Source organism: Balaenoptera borealis (assembly GCF_965194805.1).
Source record: "Balaenoptera borealis genome assembly, chromosome: 1".
NCBI lineage: Eukaryota > Metazoa > Chordata > Mammalia > Artiodactyla > Balaenopteridae > Balaenoptera > Balaenoptera borealis.
The window spans coordinates 74503593-74521201 of NC_138860.1; the positions used below are offsets into that span (position 1 = coordinate 74503593).

Here is a 17609-nt window from a genome sequence, read left to right on the forward strand (position 1 = left end):
TAACATGTATTTATTGCACACAAACCATGTGTTCAGCCATGAACATGGCACCATGGGGGACATAACAAAAGAACATATTACACAGTTCCCATAATATAAAGGAGCATGCAGTCTTGCAGAGAGGAGAAGAGATGGTGTCAGTATATATAAAGCCATTGGAAAAAGATCTAAATACAGCATAAAACAAAGTGTTCATCTGAAACACCAAAATGTATGGAACAAATAAGAGACGTACTAGGAAATCAGATAAAGGAGAAATTGGTATTCACGGAAGTTTTGAGTGAAAGCTTTGTAGAGAAAACATGGCTGACAGTGAGTAAGAAAGTATTGAATCATTGAGTTAGAATTGGCAAGTTATACTGATTATACAGTCCAACCCAAAGCCAGAAGCCTCCACGGTTTTGGAGAGCCAGGCATCTAGGTTCAACCTGAAAAGTTCCAGATACAGTGATTCTTACTACTAGAAGAGACATCCAACTATGTCTTAGGATGGTCTCATAAACTTACACTTGGAAAGTACTTCCCTATTTTCAGTTGTATCTTATTTCCTTCTCACTCTCATTCTTTGGCCCTGCCTATGCTCTCTGCCTCTGGAACCACAAAGATTGATCCTAGCTCATCCTCCACAGAAGAGACCTTGAAGTATTTGAAGACAGCCCACACATCTCCTGAAGTCTTCTCCTTTCCAATCTGAACACCGCAAGTTTTTCTGCCAGTTGTCAAACCAAAATCTTTGCAGTAGGTTGAAGAAAAGTGTGGACAGACGTGGTCTTTCTTTTGTCAGCTAGGAGCCATATCCCTGGAATGTAGGTCTATAAGAATGCAAGTATTAGTAAGGAATATTATGAAGGTCCAGGTGGGTGGAAAAATAATTCTCATTTTTAGTTTGCTGCCTTCATAAGACCAAATTGGTTTTGTTTTTTTATCCCTGATTTTTTAATTCACTTTTGATATGCTTACCAGAGGTTAAAAGTGTCAGCATGAGCAAATAATTTGTGTGCACTAATTAAGTCAGAATCTGGAATATATCCTTCCATGTTGAAGGAGCATATGCATTTTTAAAAACTGAATCTATACTCCTTTTGACACAAGACTTTGACTTTTTGATAAACAGAGTGATATTCAGTACTCACACATGCAGACACAACTTGTCCAGGGTCACTGCACACAGAGTGTATTTGATGTCAGCATAAAAAACATAGACTTTGGGCTTCCCTGGTGGCGCAGTGGTTGAGAATCTGCCTGCTAATGCAGGGGACACGGGTTCGAGCCCTGGTCTGGGAAGATCCCACATGCCACGGAGTAGCTGGGCCCGTGAGCCACAACTACTGAGCCTGCGCGTCTGGAGCCTGTGCCCCGCAACGGGAGGGGCCGCGATAGTGAAAGGCCCGCGCACCACGATGAAGAGCGGTCCCCGCACCGCGATGAAGAGTGGCCCCCGCTTGCCGCAACTGGAGAAAGCCCTCGCACGAACCGAAGACCCAACACAGCCAATAAATAAATAAATAAATAAATAAAGTAGTTATAAAATTAAAAAAAAAATAATGTCTAAAAACATAGATTTTGATAACGAAGAACATCTTAATACATCACCTTGTCCAAATTTTCTCTTTATTTATAGATATGGAGATGAATATATCCAGTGTTTTATCCCAGAAACTGTTGAGAATCTGCTTCATGTGAATTTACCAATTCCTGTCAATTTCTCTAATGCCTCCTAAAGTTAGGCTCAGTTTTTAGACTGCAGTGATCAGAGTATTTTGTCCTAGAAAGCCCCCTAGAGATTCTTTTGGAGGCCTATGATATGCCAGCCACAAAACCATTATACATGCCTGTTTAGAAGCAGGGCTTGGGGTAGTGTTTTTCAAATTGCTTTTAGGAACCCATTATTGAGGCACTGCCAGCACTGAGTCAGCAGAATGGGAGACTGAGAGCTGCATAAGGTCTCACATTGTGAAAAGAAGTTGTTGAGTCAAAATATCAGAGTGATTGGACCCCTAACCAATTTTTTCCTCATTAAACAAACATCATTACTTCCTAATGTGAGATATTACAGAGTTTACATTATCAACTATGAAGTATTCCAAAAATGAATTGAAACAGAATCCAAGTTTTTGATCTAATGTTCAGTCCATAAAAAATATAAGGAAGAGAGAAACTAATTAAATTACACTAGAAATAGACAAATCCAGAATGTGGAACATTCTGACTGCATGTCTTCAATAAGTCAATCAGTAAGCTAATAACAGGAAAAAATAAATTAAAAAAGAGATGGACACTAGATAGTTCTGGGTTAAGAGAAACTTAAAAGATATTTACAGATAGAATAATCAAATAAGTAGACCTTGTTTATATTGTGATTGAACAAGCCACCTATAAAGAATCATTTTTTTAGACAAATGGCGCACTTGAATATGAACTGGCCATTAGATGGTATTCAGGAATTATTGCTAATTTTGTTAAGTTTAATAATGGCATTTTGATTATGTAAGACAATCTTACCTTTGAAATGCAAAGTAAAGCATTTGGAGGAAAAATAAAGTCTAGTATTTGATTCAAATTACTGTAGCAAAAAATAAAGAAATCAAGGTGGGGGCATGAGAAGGACAAATGAAACAAATGAAAATGATGAGGGTTATTAAACCTGGGTGATTGCACTCTATTTTTTGGGAAGCATGGATTTTTTGTTTGTTTGTTTTGTTTTGTTTTGTTTTGTTTTTATTTTTATTGGGCTATAGGGGATGGGTTGGGAAATATCTCTGTAAGTTATGCCCTACTAGGGAAATGTCCATTCTAATTTTCCTGGGATAGCTTTCGGAGCTTTTTCTTTTTCTTGGAGCTGCTGCTCTTGCTGGCAGCAGCCTCTTCAGGTCCACTGCTGAGAGGCTCCTCCTTGGAAGAGAATTTCCTCTTTTTCTTGGGGACCCTCTTGTTTCCTAACTCTTCAGCGTCACTATCTGGTTCCTCTTTGGGGAAAGATTTCTTCCTCTTGGGAAGACTTCCACTGCCAGCTGTCTCTTCAAGATCACTACTAACCAGCTCCTCCTTGGAAAAAGATTTCTTTTTTTTGGGTTTGGAGGAGACAGATGGGTCTTCCATTCCATTCTCCTGAGGAGCCTCCTGGGGCTTTTGCTTTTGCTTCTTTTTGGGTCTTTCACTTGTCTCCTCACATTCCTCTGGGGTACTACTGCTGTTTTCTGAAGACGCCAGGGCAATCGCAGCCAGCCTTTTCTTTTCCTTCTTCAAGCGTTTCTTCTCCTGTTTCTCCAGCTTCCTAGTAATCTCAGCAGCCGCTTCCTCTGCCTGAACCATTGCCTCCTTCATAACATCCAGATTCTTTCGTGGAATCTCTCCAGTCTCATACAAGGACAGCCGCTCCTCAACTTGTTCTCGAAGCTTCTCCCCAAATACACTGGTAGGTACCTCAGAGAAGCAATCAATTCGTGAGGCAATACTGCATTTGTTTGCCAGGTATCGGGAGATGCGGCATTTGTTCTTGGCAGTTGCCCGGCCAATGAAGGTAGAGTGGAAAATGAGTCCATATTTTGGGGTGTTACCCCTTGTCTTCAGGGCTCTGGAAAGTTGGTCCCTGTGCTGGGCCCAGGGAATCACTCAGACACCAGGACTGCGGATTTTTTATAATAAGAATTTTTTTTTAAAAATTAGAGTGACAAAAAGGAGACATAAGACTGAAAGTTTCATATTTTAGATCAGTAACACTTAGCAAAGGGATTGAGTAGAGACACTAAAAACATTCTGAGGGCACTTCAAGTGACCACTGATGATCACCCTTTTGGCTTATGAGGTGTAGTGAGAACTTGTTCTTGATTGTGGGTTGAGAAATTTGAAAATTTCATTTGTTAGAAAGCATGTTGATTTTTCCTGAGAAGAGGAATTCCAATAGTGATTACAGACATAATTTTATTCCTATTCCTACCTCTAGCCTGGCTTATCTTAATCTTAATCTCTGCTAATAAAAATGTTGTAATTCGATTTCACCAGTTTAAGGATAAGAATTTAGAACTTAGAAAAAAAGCTGAATGAGCAGTAGATTAACAGGAAATGAGAACATTATCCTAAAATTATTTGTTGTTTGTCACCTCATTTTGTCCATCAGGAAGCCTCCAAACAATGTCAGATATAAGAGGAACAAACCATTTAAATGAGGGTGAATATAGGGGCATCCTAATGGCCATAGTAGATTGACTCTGCTTGCCCAACCCCTGCTCCAGTGGTGCCAATTTGAACACATATTTTTTGCTCTCCAGATGCTCATATCTCACAGGCATAGCCAATCCTATTCAACTGGCTCTTTTGCTGGCTGCCCATTTGGCTGAGGGCTGTTGGAAAAATGGGCTGTCAGCCAGGAGGCACAAAGGCTTCTCTGTCCTTGTCAGTGGTTTGAGATACCTGTCTGCTTTATGGGCAGCCAGGGAATTCTCTATCTGCTGGGTGCTAGTGTTCACAGAAACCTCCCTTTGTTTCATCTGAGAAATTGATTCAGGGATCTTTATTTCCTTGAGCAGAAAAGTCAAGAGTGGCTAATGTTGACGTTGAAATCCATCTAACACAATCATAAAATCACTTCCTGGTTTCTTGGTCATGCTATAGTTTAGGCTGAAATCTTGACTGCCTACATCAGCTGACCAATCTTAATATGTGACTATCCTAAAGACAAGGGAAGAACTTTCCTCATTCAGTCGTTTATTTATTAAAAACCCTTAAGCACCAGGCACAATGCTAGGTGCTGGGGACATTATTGTGGAAATGAAAGCTTGGTTCATACTACTACAGAACTAAACATCTAAGGGAGAGTACAGAGTTTAAAACAAAAACAAAGTGTTGGACACTTGACGTTGAACAAAGAGGGGAGGGAAGATCTCCTTGAAAAAGAACGTTTCAAGTTGAGATGAAGGATGAGAAAGTGTAGTTATGGAGGAGGGTAGGGAGTCGAGGGGTCATTTATTGGGATAAGGAGAACTATAGATGAAGAAAGAGGTATAGGTTTGCTCCCTAGAAGAGTGTCAGTCATACCCCCAATATTATTAAATTTCTGGATCAAAATGCTAATTAAAGAGTTGTAAGCTTCTATTTTTTAATGTAATATGTAATATGTGGATCAAATATAAAATGTGAAAATACCCAGAATTTTTAATGTTAGCTGGAACGGGCTTGATATGCTTGATTTTTCTCACAGAGTTCATAGGGCAGTAGTGACATACCATAAGCTCTTTCTATTTATTTCTTATAGTTTTCACTGTCTGTAGCACTCACTGTGTGCTTGATACATGTTACATACCAACTCAGTGGGGACATTAGGGTGACCTTCTGCTCCCCTATGTGGAATATATATATATATATATATATATATACACACACACATATATATACGTGTGTGTGTGTTTTAAATTACTAATAATGTCACAAGCTACCTCAATTAGAATTAAAGTTGGTGTGCAAAAACTAGAACATCTAAAAAATAGTGACTTAAATGGGACAGAGGCTTATTTTTCTCTCACATAAGAGTTCTATGGATAAATAATCCAGGGCTGGGATGACAGCTCCAAAGTAATCAAGGACAAGAATCCTTCCAACAATTGATGCTGCCATGTCTTTGATCCTCAAAACCAGCACAAGGTCAAGATGGCTGCTACAGCTCCAGCCACCTTGACAGAGTCCTGAGCAACAGGAAGGAGGAGGGCAAAAGGCAAAACCTGTTGGCTGAGTCAGCTGAGTTAACCCCTTTTAGAGATTCCTCAGGCAGTCTACCAAATGACTCCATACATCTCACTAGCCATCGTTTTCTGTGTAGGAAAAATAGGCCTAGATGATTATTTATTTGTTTGTTTATTTATTTATTTACTCTTTCATTTAATCTGGGTACATTGTTGCTCTTAGTAATTAGGAGTTCTGTTACTCAAATGAAAGGGAGAATTATTTTTCTATGGGAAAATAAGCAGTCTCTCTCACAATAGCTATCATTTGATGGGTACTCATCATGTGCTAGGCTTTGTCCCAGACACTTTAATAATGTTATTTTTATTTAATTTGACAACAATTTTGTAAGGTAACTATCATCATCCCCATTTTGCAGATATTATAGAGCTAAGACTCTTAGAGTCAATGTGCAGACAACGTCTGGAGGAGTTAAATGATGCTGTAAGCAAATAGTGCTGGAGATTTTCACACACAAAAGGGTTTCTTTATGTATTTATGTCCAAGTCCTCTATAATCTACAAAATTCAAGGTTCCTGAATGAAAGTAACCCTTATGACTCATCACTCTTTCCCTACTCTTATAAGGAATGCATCTTATGTGTCGGAGGTGCTCCTGAAAATTTGCTCTTGTGTGTCTGTTTAGAGCCAGGTTAGAGTTAGGCCTATGGTCCTCAGACCATCCCTCTGTATGCCACAGGTATCTCCACCAGCCTTCTTACCATGCAGAATTAACCTCCCCAGGCCAAGCCCATCTGCACTGGAGATTGCAGACAAGACCAAAAAATCCCTGTTTATTCATTACCCACCAGAGAGCTGGATACTTCCAGCTGCTCCCTCTATCCAGACCAAGGCAACTGAAAAGAACAATAGGTAGTCCCTCTTGTTTCTACAATGCCATGGGGTGCAAATGGGAAGTATGACAGGTATGGAATAACATAGAGCCCAGTTTATAGGCAAAATTTAAAATCAGGCTTATCTCTTTGCCAATGTGTCCAAATCCAGCAGTCCTAGAGAAAAATAAACACCAACAATGCAAAACAGATTCGTTTGCAAATGACTCATACCCTGTATTTTCTCACTGAAGAGACAGTTTTATGGATCTAGGATCCTTTGATTCTTTTTACTAAAATGCTTAAACAACTTCAGCTGTGAATAATCAGAGGCTAAGTATATTTGCTCAGGGTATTATTTGTTCAGTTCTTGCATGTTACTGTGTAAAGAAAAAAATCTACAAATATAAGGGTATATATAGATGGTTTCTGTTATCAGACACTTCTCCCAGTAATACAAACAAAAATACTGGATCGTGCATCAGAAAGAAAAACAAAATCAGAAAACTCTGACAATGCAAAAGTTAGAAATGTCTTCAATCTGCATGGAATGTTTCTTATAGAGTGCTTAGGGATCAAACAATGGTAGAGATGGTTCATAGATATAAAATTAGCAAGTTTTTTTTCCTTTCCTTCTCTCTTCCCTGTTTCGCTCCATCCCTACCTCTCTCTTGTGGCATATCTCATGCTAGCTGTATAAAGGGATAACATTTATTATCTACCTCCTAGGATGATTGTCAAGTCTTAAAATGAGGTAGACCACATAAAGTGCCCAGTATAGATAACATCACTCTTTTAGAAATAGGTGATTTATTTAAAAAAAAATTAAAAGCATTACCTTAAAGGGAAGTTAATAATTTATTGAATCCACTAAGGCTGTTGTTTTCAAACCACATCTTCTTGGGCCCTGAATTTTCTGAGAATATACCACAGGAGCATCCTGGGGAAGGTGGAGTAGAGCGATGGTGATGTTATACATATAGATTTGGCTTTAAAATGCCATTTGAAAACAAGGAAAAACAAACTACACTCAAAAAATTTGCTCTTTTAATGTAAGCTTTATTAATGCAGCCCTTTATCTATTTCAGTCACTTTAGACTCTCTGGCACCTAGAACTTAGTAGGAACCAGGGTTGTGCTTATCACATAGTAGGGACTCAGGGTACATATGTGGAATGAAAGATGGAAAGCAGCCTTAAGTGAAATCTTTGGACACAGTGCAGAACTCTTTATAATTTAATCTAATGTAAAAAAAAAAAAAAAAAGACATTTAGCTGGAGTCTTAAAGTCCTGATCAACCCATTTCTCTATATTTTCACATCTATGAGAACAAATGAGCCATTATTTTTTTTTCCAATTCCTTGAACAAATACTTAATGACCTACTGCATATTCCACTGCTAGAGATCACCCAATCCCCGACCTCATACTGCTCATAGTCAAAAAGAAAAAAACCAAAAAATACCATTATAAATATAAGGAGACACACACTGTAATAAAAGAGCAAACACTGTGCTAAAGAGAGAGATATTCAACCGGTCTAGAGGTGCTCAGATAAGGTTTCCTAAAAGAGATAACTCTTAATCTGGGTTGTGAAGGATAAAGAGGATTTCACCATTCACAATGTCTTCAAGCAAATGATTTAATCCATTGTAAAAATAAAACTGTGGCATAGTGAAGTGCTTTATAATAAGGTTTGTCATATGTAAAAGAAAATGGGAAGTATGATCTAGGTAATGGTGCCAAATTCATAGAACTTTGGGATTATACATTCATCTGCTGGTGGTGTTTAAACCTTGCTGGCAAGGTATGATTGTTAGACTGCTAGAAAGCAGTAAGCTAATCGTAATAATAATCACGATCTGGCCAGATGTGATTTCTTTAAAGCAATCAATGATAGCCTGAGACGTGCTGAACCCTGTGGAAGTTGGAGATGAACGAAGATCCATTAAATCATCTTGGCTGTTTCCCCTGGAGGCCAAATTCAGATCAGATTGGGTCATGGTATCTGCCTTTACTCTAGACTTACAGTCAGGAAACCCCAGGGAGAGAAGGAGAGAAGTGACCAAGACAGCTCTTACCTGCTTCCTCAGAGTTTCAGAGAGTAGATTTCCTACAACTCTGATTAACAGAATTCTACCTCTCCCTTGGCTTTGAAACAAACATGCACTCTCCAATCTGCCACAGTTTCACCCTCCCTCCAACAAACTGCCCTAGCGTTTGAGTTTATGATACTTGCTTGTTTCATTGGGGAGACTCCTGATTATGAGAAAGAGGTTGGAAGTCTAAGAAAACCCTAGGGAATAAAGAAGCTGAAAGAAAAAAAGCAGAAAATATAAGACATTGGGGAGAAATATGGAGTCAGACTCTACTCTATTCACTATTGTATGGGGTTTATCACCTCCAACAAACACCAAGGAGATATATGTTCCTCAAGGCTTAAAGATCTGCCCTAGAGATCTAATAACCGCCAGTTGGGACCATCAACTTCATCATCTTACTATCAGACAAATCATTGGCAGGATTAATGCGTTTCCTGAAAGATGCATGATTCAGGGAAAATTGTGACACAGGTCAAGTTTGACTTTGGTGTCAGTGATGGATAGACCTTAGAGTGACCCCAATTTCCTGGTGTTCACACCTTTGTGCAGTCCCTTTCGCTTGAGTGGGGGAGTGATGTGTGGCTTGCTCCCAGCACACAGAACATGGCAAAGGTGTTGAGATGTCACTTTTCTAATTACATTACATTATATAACACTCTGTCTTAGCAGACTGGAGCTGGAGAAGCATGTTGTGGGCTTGATGAAGCTAGCCATCAAGTTGGAGTAGCCCTTGTGGCAAGGAGCAATGAGTGGTATCTGGGAACTCTGGGCAAGTCTCTAGGACCTGTGTGGGCTCCAGCCAACAACCAACAAAAAGCTGGGACTTTTAATCATGCAATCTCAAAGAAAAGAACCCTGTCAACAACTTGAAAGAGCATGGAAGTGAATTCGTCCCCACTTGAGCCTCCAGATGAGAACAGCCTGGCTGATACCTTGATTGTAGCCTTGTGAGAACATAAGCAGAGGATTCAGCTAGACTGTTCCCAGATTCCTGACTCACAGAAACTGAGATAATAAATATGTGGATTACCACTAAGTTTGTGGTAATTTTTTACCTAGCAACAGAAAATGAGTACAGTACCCTTCTACCTTCCTTTTGTTTATCACTTCCTTTCTTGGTATAATCCATCCTGCATCTGTCCAATAGCCACATGAATTATCCCTCTGCCCAGCACCTCCCTTATTCCTGTCACTCACAATGTCACCTCACAATGTATTTCTAAATAGCTCTGTATTTTCTTTCGTTCTTTTTTTTCCCTACCACTCAACACCCACCTCTGGAAACCACAAATCTATTTTTTGTATCTATAAGTTTGTTTGTTTGTTTTCTTTTTCCAATTCCTCTTATACATGATATAGGCATATCATACAGTATTTGTCTTTCTCTGTCTGACTTATTTCACTAATAGCACTTTATTTTCTGAAGCTCTTGCCTCAAACCTTCCCTCTTTCCATTTAATCTCTACTTTCTTATACATTTACCAAAACGTACCTATCCCCATTCCTCTGTTAGTTTCCATTGCTACTGTAACAAATTACCAAAAACTTACTGGCTTAAAACAACAAATTTACAAATTATCATATAGTTCTGCGGATAAGAAGTACAAAATGGGTTTCACTGGGATAAAATCAAAGCTTCAGCAGTGTTATATTCCTTTCTAGAGGCTCTAGGGGAGAATACATTTCCTTGCCTTTTCCAGCTTCTAAAGGGCACCCATATTCCTTGGCTTATGGCCCCATTCCTCTATAGCAACATTGGGTTGAGTCCTACTCACACCACTATCTCTCTGGCCCTCTCTCTCTTCTGTGTCCTTCTTCTAGCAATAAGAACTCTTGTGATTACATTGAGCCCACCTAAGTAATTCAGGAGAGTCTCCCTCTTTCAAGGTCAGCTGTTTAGCAATCATAATTCTATTTGAAGCCTTAATTCCCCTGTGTCATGTTACAATGTCCCATCTGGGGTTTAGGATGTGAACATCATTGGGGGGCTATTTTTCTGCCTACCACACTTTGTGAAAGTTGTAAATTTAAAAAACAATCTGCAGGGACTCACTGAAGCCCTGGTGTGCATGCTTGATAGTGAGTGAACCCTCCCAGAGGAATTATACAGTAAAGAAACCTCTTCAAAATACACAGAACTTTAATATCTAAGGAATACCTCCTAAAGGGGAAATTTTCTGGCACTGGGGCAAGATTGTGAGTGACATATTTTAAGCAAAGGGGTATTTAATGATTCACAAATCACATCATAAAAATGACTGCTTGTTCTGCCTTCTTATAAAAATACCTCCCATTTTGTTCTTCATGGTCCATACCAGTATTATTTGACTGTTGTAATCTAAGTAGGTTAGTGGTTATAGGCTCCAAAGATGAGGTAGTTAAATGAGAAAGCTGGGATGTTCCCCACAGAGCTGGCACAAAGACTACAGTGCCCTGGGGAGGGAGCAAAAGCAGCAAACCATTTTAGCTGTTACAGCACCCAAGCAGCAGTCAAATTCAGGGGCTCAGTTTTGTGACTCCCCAGCGTGTACCAATTATCTCAATGGAAGTTCCAAATTTTCCAATAAATCTCCAAACAAAATTAATTTTAATGGCTTTAATTAGCCTTAATTGTATTATTACTATTATTATATATGCTCCTTTTGTGAGGTTGATGAGAAATACTTTCAGAGAAACAAACCAACAGAAAAATGAGGGATAATATAAGTCCGAATTATTTGGAAATTAATTGCCTATATGCCATTTTATTTATATTTCTGAGACTGAAAACAGGTCAATTGTCAATTAAAAATGATTATGGCATATACACATATTCTGAGACAGGGCCAAGAACCATAGATTGTGATTTATTTCCCTTCAAAGTGGCTGTTTTCTCCCCAATAGACACACAGTCAAGGAAACATACACACGCATACAATATATATATATATTTATCTGTGTTTTCCTGTTCCTCTAATTCATAGTTCTGAGAACTCTCCTGCAGGTCACTGTTTCAACTCCCCCATTTTTTTTTTTTAAATCTGGTAATGGTTGTCAAGAGGAAATTAATCTTTTGCAGCCAAATGAAATTTGGGCTTCCCAGCACTAGCCACTAATGAAAAATGCATTAATGGAAAGCATCAGAAAAACCCCTGGCTCTTAGTACCAGAGGGTACATTTAAATAATTCTATGAATATAGATCAATAAAACTAATTTACTTATAGCCTTTGTGTGCAGTATTCAAATCTGAATAAAAGTCATTTGTATTACAATGTTTTGTATTAATTTGAGGTATCTATTATTTTACATATTAAATTAATCTTGGTCTTTAGACAGAATTTCATATATGATATTAAAATATGAGTCCTGGGATTTGATATTAGTAATGCTATGATTTCATAATTCAGCCTGGTTTGTCTGAATGTCATTTGAAAGGCTTGGAGAGGTCCCAGAGGGCCAGCTCTGAGAAGCCAGGGTTAAGTCAGAGAGAGAGTAGAGAGCTTTAATATTCAAGCATGCATCCTCTCAGCAGCAGTGCCCAAAGGCCCACTGGGAGTTTAGGGGTTTGGAATGGGAGCCAGCTGAGTAGGGATGTGAGACTGGCAATCATAAGCCCCTCAGTGTCCAGAGCCTGATGGGATGGCTACAGGATGTGAATATCCTGATTCAAATGCTGAGATCAAGATATTACTTCCTGTCTCAATGAAGATCATTCTTTATTCATCAAGTATTAACTTAGTGTTTTCTCTCTACTAGGTCCTAGACACACAGGGTAAAAAGCATAAAATAAGATTCTAAGAGCTTAAAATCAACAGGCAAAACACTAGGCAATTGCAATTTGATGTGGTAAGTACTGCACCAAGAATAAGTATAGGGTGTCCAAGAGACTGTTAATAAAACCCTCAGCAGCCCAATGTTTTCTGGACTTATTCGGCCATGGAATTTTAAAACAAACAACAACAACAAAAGTATTAACATCCCTTTCAACTCTGTTCATATATAACCGTGAATGTAAAACAAGGATGTAGTTAACCAAGAGGCAGTGATGGAGGTTAAAAATTCAACCCAGTTCTATCCCCTGTAAGAATAACAAAGCAAAATCTCCTCATCCTCTCTGACCCCTGCAGCATCTCCTCCACAGAAGTCTCCTTGCTGTGCACCCTGTGAGTGTTCTCGGTCCTCGGGTCAGATGTTGCAGGGGCTTCCTGAACATTAACTGTGCCATGGCCAGCTCAAAATAAACAAGAATTTCCTGAGGGCCAGTGGTAGATCTGATGATTTTGATATTTTCAGTTATTTGCTTGAAATAGCGTACGGCCTGTTATTAGTCAATTAATCTAGCTATGTATCATCTTCCACATCAATACAACTTCTTCTTGAAGAAGGAAAATGGTGCTTGCTAACAGACCCCAAAGTGGAATTAGCTCATTTAGCAACATAAATAAATATAGAAAAGACATGGAGATGAGATCAAAATGAAGAAGAGCAAAGGGGAAAACACCAAGGACATGGGAAGAGAGCAACAGTGGATGGAGGCGTGGGGAGAAGGGTGGTTCTGGGACAGTGTAGAGGTCACAGGTACAGCATCAGGATGAGCCCCGTCCCCTTGACATAGGCAAATCCCATTAGCCTGGCTGTGACTGGACCAACATTTATTTGGGATGGAGACAGAATTCCTTATGGTTAGCCCCTCCCATAAGGCAGGGGCTCTTGCTTTATAGTGTTATAAAAGATCTACTTTGGACTTCTGTTATTGAACAAATATATGAGCCTTCTCTGTATCACCAGATGCTCTGAATCTGGATAGTTATATATTCCATGTGGTTTGAAACTCATAGCCCTTCTCTCCAGATTACCATGTGCAGAAGCCTGAGATTGTACATCTATTAATTCTCTTGATCATTTTTCATAAGAATGCATTGTTGAAAAATGGACAAGTTGTACTAATCGTAACATTCATGTACTAATCGTAACATTCATGTAGGCTAGAGAATACTGATCTCTATCCCTTTGCTCATGAGCTTACAATCTAGTAAGAGAAAGTTGTGAAAAATACATGATTGACATATTTTACAGTGTGTACAATAACAGAGGAGTATATACTGGGTGTCAAAAGGCAGGGAATGATCAGCTCCTCTTGTGTCAGGAAGGCACCCCAAGGAGTATCTTCCACACTGTACCTTAAGCAGGGTTTTGAAGAATTTATAGACATTTATCAGATCGATGTGGTACATGGCATGCTGCAAGAAAATTACTATCACCTAAGAAAATGCAGAAATCAAAGGGTTAATGCAAAGAATTAAAATAAAGTGCTGTATGATCAAAACCAGCTCTTTATCATAAATTCTAAACTTGTTTTGCACTTCACACACATATACCATAGAAGTCAGCATATATGCCAGACGAATAGCATGAGTTGGAGTTTCCATTTTTCTCCTTCTCTTCTTTTTCATGTCAGCTCTAATATTCTAATATTTTCAGCAAGTCACTAAGTTGGCAGCAAAGACATATGATGACATTTCATTTTCTTTCCAGAATTTTCTCTAGAAAAACAGTATTCTCTGTATTTGCAACTCCAGAACTAGAATATATATCCCCCGATATATGATGCATACACAAGTCCAACTTTAAAGAGCAAAAACCAGTAACAAATATATTTTGCATAAACTTCCTTCTAATAATTATCATAATTATTATCATTTTTATTATTTTATTGATTTTAAATTATAATAAATAACAACAATACCATCTCACATGTGTAAAGAACTTTCTATATTTTAAATTATTTTCACAGCCATTATCTGATTTGAATTAATACTCACAAACTCTGGAAGGTTAGAAAGAAAAATGCTGTTTTTCTGTTATATAGATGAGAAAACTATGAGTCAAAGAGACTAGAATCATCCAAGGACACAGAACAAATTATTGGAGATAAAAAGTCTCGATCCTAGCACCCTGCTTTCTGGTTTTGAGTTTTTTAGCACCTACATCATTGAATATTGCTCTGTAGGATACCACATGTGGGACTGATAAGCTAGTCAAAAATATTATCTCAGAGACTTCAGTACAATTTAAAGGAAAAACATCTCTAGTTTCTCTAACGTGCGAAGAAAATCAATAAAGGGAATTGTCTTCTTAACACCTTCCAAGAGAATATCACTTATAAACCAGTCTTACCTCTAATTTTGAAAGACTGGAGAGGCCTCAAAGGGTAAATACCAGGGCAATGGTCCTAATTATCTTCTAAATATTGGAAGAGGTTCAGGTTCAAGTACATACTCTAGTACGAGTTACATAACACTGGGCTATTACTTTTAAATTACACTTAATTATTTTTCCTAGTGGATAACATCAAATGGAAAAAAAGTCAAAAATAATAAATTCATTGCAAACTGACTTTCCCTCCCATTTTTGTCTCTGGAGCATATCACTCTTTTTTAGCAGCTTCGTTAAGATATAATTCACATACTATAAAATTCACCTATTTAATGCTTACAATTCAAGGTTTTTAGTATTATATATTCACAGAGTTGTGTAACCATCACCATAATCTAATTTTAGAATAGTTTCTTCACCAAAAAAGAAACCCCACATACAATTAGCCATCCTTCCCCATTTGCCCTCTCCCCTAGGTCCTGGGGAAAAAAATCTACATACTATCTCAGTGGATTTGCCTATTCTGGCCTACATAAAAAGAGAATCCTGCATGAAGTCTTTCACAACTGCTTTATTTCACTTAGGATAAGTATTCAAAGTTCATCAATGTTGTAGCATGTATCAGTAATTCATTCTTTTTGATGGTATTCTATTGTATGACTATATCATATTTTATTTATCCATTTATCATTTGATGGACATTTGGGTTGTTTCCACTTTTTTGCTATTATAAATAAAGCTTCCAAGAACACTTGGGACCAGTTTTTATATGTATGGATGTACGTTTTCATTTCTCTGGGTATATACTTAGGAGTGGAATTGCTAGGACAGATGATAACTCTATGTTTAATTTTTTAAAATATTTCCAGTTTCCCAAAGCAGCTGCACCATTCTCACTAGCATTGAATGAAGATACCAATTTCTCCACATCCTTGACAACATGTATTATCATCTATTTCTTGTTTCATTTTTTTGTTTTTGGTTGTTTGAATTATAGCATTCATAGTGCATGTGAAGTAGTATCTTACTGGCTCTGATTTGCACTCTCCTAATGACTAATGAGATTAGGCATTTGTTCATGTACTTAGGCTCTTTGTGTATCTTCTTTGGAGAAATGGCTGTTCAGATCCTTTGCCTATTTTTCAATTGGGTTATTTATCTTTATATTATTGAGTTGAAAGAATGTTTTATATATTCTGGATATAAGTCCCTTATCTGATATGTGACTTATAAATATTTTCTTCTTTCCTGTGGGTTGTGTTTTTACTTCCCTGGTGATATCATTTGTTAAACAAAATTTTAAATTTTTATCAAGTCCAAATTATCTATTTTTTCTTTGGTTGTTAGTGCTTTGGTGTCATATCTAAGAAATGTTTGCCTAAAACAAAGATTTAAAACTACATTTCCTTCTAAAATTTTAATAGTTTTAGTTCTTATATATAGGTCTATAATCCACTTTGAGTTAATTTTTCTGTATAATACAAAGAAAGGGTCCAATTTCCTTCTTTTGAATATGAATATCCAGTTATTCCAACACCATTTGTTGAAAAGACTCTGTTTTCCCCCATTAAATTATCTTGACATCCTTGTTGAAAACCAATTGACCATAAGGTAAGAGTTTATTTCTGAATTTACATTATATTCATTGACCTATATGTATACCCACATTCCAACATTGTTCTGTTTTGATTACTATAGCATTGTAATATCTTTTCAAATCAGAAAGTGTTGTTTTGACTATTTTGAATCTTTTGCATTTTCATATGAATTTTGGAATTCATATTCATATTCAGTTTCTGAAAAAAAATGTGGCTGAGATTTTACAGGAGAGCAGATCAATTGTAGTATGGCCATCTTAACAATATTAAGTTCTATGCTCCATGAATATAGGTTGTCTTTTCACTACTTAGATTTTCTTTAATTCTTTCAGCAATTTTTATTTTTTTTTTTTGTAGTTTTCAAGTATCAGTTTTGTACTTCTTTTGTTAAATTTATTCTTAAGTGACTTATTCTTTGGATAAGCATCTTTGGATGCTCTAATAAATGAAATAGTTTTCTTAATTGTATTTTCAGATTATTCATTACTAGTGTATAGAAATAAGACAGATTGTTTTATATATTGATATAGTGTCTTGCAAACTTCCTGAATCAGTTTATTAGTTCTAAGTTTTAGAGACTTCCTTAGGATTTTATCTATATAAAATTGTCATCTGTAAATGTTGATATTAACATGATATTAGCTGTTAGTTTTTCATAAATGCCCTTTATCACATTGATGATGTTTCCTTTTATTCCTGGTGCATTAAGTGTTTTTATCAAAAAAGAGTGTTGGGTTTTGTAAACATACTTTGTTTGCATCAACTGAGATGGTCATGTGGTTTTTGTCGCTTACTCTATTATTATGGTCTATTATTACATTAGTTGATTTTCAGGTGTTAAACCAACCTGTATTCCTTTGAAAAATCCCACTTAGTAATGGTGTACAATACTTTTTATCTGGTGCTAAACATAGTCTGTTAGTATTTTGTTAAGGACATTTGTGTCTATATTCAGAGACTGTAGTTTAGTCTGTAGTTTTCTTTTCTTGTGATGTTTATGTCTGGTTTTGATATCAGGATTATACTAGATTCATATTTAAGGTGGAAAGTGTTCCCCACTCTGTTATTTTTTGTAAGAGTTTGTGAAAAATTGATATTAACTCTTTAAATATTTCACCAGTAAAGTCATTTATGCCTGGCCTTTTCTTTGTGAGAAGTTTTAAAATTATTAATTCAATCTCTTCCTTTGTTATAGGCCTGTTCAGATTTTTTATTTCTTCTTAAATCA

The 17609-nt window shown here is 37.2% G+C and overlaps 1 long non-coding RNA gene across 1 annotated transcript; it reads left to right on the forward strand.

The window, feature by feature from the left end:
- Nucleotides 1-1194: 1194 nt before the first annotated feature.
- On the forward strand, nt 1195-17108 carry LOC309636016. Its single transcript, XR_014249181.1, has 2 exons — nt 1195-2694; nt 3647-17108. It is a non-coding gene; the product is annotated as an uncharacterized lncRNA (long non-coding RNA).
- Nucleotides 17109-17609: the final 501 nt, after the last annotated feature.